This window comes from Lycium ferocissimum, chromosome 9, assembly GCF_029784015.1.
Source record: "Lycium ferocissimum isolate CSIRO_LF1 chromosome 9, AGI_CSIRO_Lferr_CH_V1, whole genome shotgun sequence".
Classification (NCBI taxonomy): domain Eukaryota; kingdom Viridiplantae; phylum Streptophyta; class Magnoliopsida; order Solanales; family Solanaceae; genus Lycium; species Lycium ferocissimum.
The window spans coordinates 30,559,105-30,563,525 of record NC_081350.1 but is presented as its reverse complement, the minus strand read 5'-3'; the positions used below and the strand labels follow the sequence as shown (position 1 = coordinate 30,563,525).

General features: G+C 31.1%; 1 pseudogene; it reads right to left on the bottom strand.

Annotated features, from left to right (window-relative positions):
- Window positions 1-1,002: 1,002 nt before the first annotated feature.
- On the bottom strand, window positions 1,003-3,848 carry LOC132069390 (probable 2-oxoglutarate-dependent dioxygenase AOP1; annotated as a pseudogene).
- Window positions 3,849-4,421: the final 573 nt, after the last annotated feature.

Here is a 4,421-nt window from a genome sequence, read left to right as displayed (position 1 = left end):
TTCCCAACGAAATCGCTTCGGGGTAGCACCGTTAGGTAGGCCAATACACGGAGAACCAGAATCTCCGCTCTGATACCATGTTAAAATTGCGAAATCTGAACAAATATTGAAGAACTTTTAACTGAAATGTTGAGAGAGAAACGAGAGATAGAGAGAGAATTTCTTTATTCCCAAAATGAAAGAAAATGAAAAATCTGTCTAGAAGGACCCAGTGGTCCTTATATATAATGGGCCTTAACCCGGATACAAAATAATCAAGAATGGGCTAACTAATTGATCTGGGTAAAATGGACCAGCTCACACAATGTGGGCTCACCATTACAATGTTACAATGTATAATAAAATACAACTTCAGGTAGGAAAATTCACAATTGCTGACTGTGCATGTGTGATGCCATGTGGACTGCCATGTGTCCTATGATCTCCAACAGTTGCTGAAATTAAAAAAATTAATAATATAAATTGTAAAATAACTTTCAAAGTTGAAATTGATAGATCAGTGTTATTTTTTTCTCTTTGAATATTGATTTGTGTTCAATACAAATCTTGAACAATTAAGTCTTATCATCTAAAATTTTAGTTTATACAGTATTTCGTGTATTTTCGTTACTAAAAGCAATAGAACTGAAAAAACATAAACTCTTTAGATTGTTTATATTTAGTAAAAGCTGATTGTTGAAATCATTCATGGCAGGATCAATAGGTTGAACCAGATTCTAGTGACCCCACTCATTAAAACAATTTGTTATTTGTTTCTTTTGAATCTTGAATACCCTTACTAAGAAATGTGGCTACGCTACTGACCAAAGATGGTAAAAGGGAAGGGAGTTCAATTAAATATCCTTCATCGAGAATTATATCATAGAAATAAGATATATACAAATAATTATTTGTTATATATAAACTGCTTAATTCCCTTGACATAAGGGAAAGTTCTAGAGTAGTTGTAGACGGGGTTAACAAGTAATTGATTTAAGTCACAAGTTCAAAACCCAACTATGACATCATAGTAACTTTTTGAATTCCCATATAATTAATTCTTGACATTGTCACAAACATAAAAGCATATTATTTAAGTGGAGAAGAATAGAAAGATCAATACATTATCCATCGAACTTTGAACTATATAGCACATTTGGAGGGAATACATGAAAGATATTGTTAGAGCCACTTGACCCCTTATTTATATATTGACAAGGGATCTTTCATTCTCCAATAGAAACAAATCAAATTAGGAAAACAGTGCATCATTAAACACATAAAATTTTATTTCAAGTCATAACAAACAGGAAAACAACATGGTTCAAGCATAAAACAGAGAAAGTTGAAGCTTAAGAACTGCGACAGTTCAAACACCACAATAAGTCTTAAAAGCATCGCCCCCGGCTCTGGCGCCTGCTTTTGTCCCAATATACTCAAAATATCCGGTAATATCATAGGGCTTGAAGAGTAAAGGGTGTTGTTCATCCACAAGCTTTTTTGGGGCCTCTATGATGTAATCTGATTTTGGTACTGAAAATAACTGGATGGAGAACCTATCACTGTCACCGCCCATTGTTACCCTATGAACCGGATGGAGAACCTATCACTGTCACCACCCATTGTTACCCTATGAACCGGAGAATGCAATCGACCATTTGTCCATGCCTGTATAATGTTTTACAAAATATTTTGAAAAGAATTTAAGTTTTATATATTATTAGTGTGAAAAGAATTTTACATAATTAAAAAATATCTACAAGGAATCTTCTTTAAGATTGAGATTTATCTTAAAATAAGACAAATGACTTAACATAATAAGTAAAAGTTACGGGGTAATGTAAAAAGCATGTTAGTAGCTTTCTTGTTTTCGAGAAGGCAGATATGTGTTATGTGGCTGGAGAACGCAATCTTTGATATTTTGTAGTATAATTTATCATTCTCATAATAATTTTTTGAAATGCACCAACAACAACAACATATCCAGTGTAATCCCACAGAAAATTAAGAAGAATTAATTTAATCTGAACATAAATAAATAAAACTAAATGATTCTAGACTAACTAAGGAGACAATGCCGACTAAAACTAAATTAAATCAAATTAAATACTATTCATAATTATAATTAGGGAAGTCCATTAGAACTACTCTACTATTTTAATTTATATATATTAGCTGATACTAATACATCAGAACTTAAGAAGAAAGCTAGAACAAAAATATATAAACTATAAATGTCTTAAATAAATAGTACTCCTTCAATCCCAAAGTAACAATTATTTTAGCTTAAAAATTATCACTTTAAAAATTCAAGAAGAAGTTTGCAATTATTTCCAACTATACCATTAATATGAACGAAGAATGACAGTATTTAAGAGTAAAAGATCAATCAAATTTATTAAATAGGGATAACTTAAGAAATTATAATTTATATTCATTATTTTTTTATGGAAGTAAAAAAGCTAAAGCGATAGTTAAAATTAAAACAAAGAGAATAATAGTAAGAAACAACACTTACCACGAAGGAATCCCCAGATAAAACAACGAATGAGTTTGGTGCAATGTTGACATCAATCCACTCTTCATATTTCTTAACTTGCAATCCATTTACACCATTTTGTGCTATTATGGTCAACCAGCCACCATCTGTGTGGCCAACTGATCCAATCTTATTATTCTCTTTTTCACTTTGAGCTGCCAGTTTCTTGTAACGGGTAAATCGAAAACGAAAAAAACTAGAATTCAAGAAATCATCAATGTAATTTTTCATCCCTATACTCTCCAAAACCATCCTTGTCACCATTTCATCCAATTCCATCAGTGGCTTTGAGTAGGTCCTTACGACATTGCTGCCAATTTAATTTAGATACAATATGCATGGTTAAAATAAACATACAGCTGGTAGAAATAGTCATGCAACGAAATTATTCTAAAAAAGACACACAAGAATTAATGCCAATTTGGTAATAGGATAAATTTTAAAAAATATAGCAGTCAAACCTCTCTATATATCATTTGGCCGGATATTTTTTAATTGTTATAGCAAAATGCTATAGTAAAATTGTTATTATAGAGAATGACCGTTATAGAGAGATTTGAACTGTTATTAAACATGCACCTATTGTGTGGGTGACTTTCACTAGTATCATTAGACTTATAACCCTCGGTGGTGAATCTTTCATGCCCTTGCAGACTTTCCCACGAACCACCCAAAAAAGAAGAAAAAACTGGAAGGGAAAAAAAATAGCCTAACGGAAAATCGTTCAAAAATTTAAGAGAAATGGAAAGGCAACTTATGAATATTAAATCTGAAAATGAGAAGTTTTGACCAATCAAATATGAGAAATGGAAAACATTTTCTGACATACTAAACAGTACACCCTTAAATATGAAAATGAAATATTTTAAAAGAGTAGACATACCAAAAGTCAGAATTTCCATTAGGCCAAAAGATATTGGCAAATGTTTCAACACTTTGAGATTCGAGCAAGTCAGGAATGCAAAGGCTCTCATAAGATGGTAGGTTCGGAATCATCCCTTTGTAGCCATGAAAAGGTTTGCTGACAAGTTTTTAAGTTTGGTCTCTAATGGAAATTCAAAGATTTTTTTGAATTACCAAACATGGAACCTTATCATGTATTGCTTCAAAGCAACCATACTCTTTCAACGCTTGGAGAACTTGACTTCTTGTTGACTCCCACTCTGCACCACCTGTTTTCAGCTTTGCATTGCAAAAATTTATGCTAGGAATCTTGGATGCCATGGATGATATATATAATGGATTTGATCACACTACGCTCCCTTTAGATATATCAAACAGACCTATATTCTTTACTCTTCCCTTCCAGTTATATATACACTCTTTGATACCTCATGTCAATGAGTATACAAGTTTTAAAAACTTGTATAACTATTATTAAGTCATGAGTTTGTGTTAAATACTTCCTCCGGCTCAAAATAAGTGTCCATTTAGCTTTTTTCACACCTCTTAAGAAAACACTAACTCCTATAAGAAACCACAAACTTCTAAAAAAATAGGTATTTTGACTAAACTATCTTTAATTAATTAAAACTTTTGCCTATTTATTGTCTTGAGTAAATAGGGGAAAATCTGAAAAAAAATAAAAATACCATTAATTCCTTCCTAATAATGGAAGTGACCACTTATTTTGAACCAAAAATAACAGACTAAGTGGTACACTTATTTTGAACCGGAAAATTAAAGAAGAATGTGAACTTTTCACACTAAAAAAACTAAAATTGCTCAGTGCATATTTAAGTGATTATTTTGAACCTATCCTCAAACATATAAAACCATTTTGTCTATTAACCATATTAATATGTAAAGAATTGCAACCTATAAAAATTTTCGTATATTTTAATATTTGAATCTTAATTTTAAAATATTAAATGAATATCATTCAATTTAATTTCAAAAATTA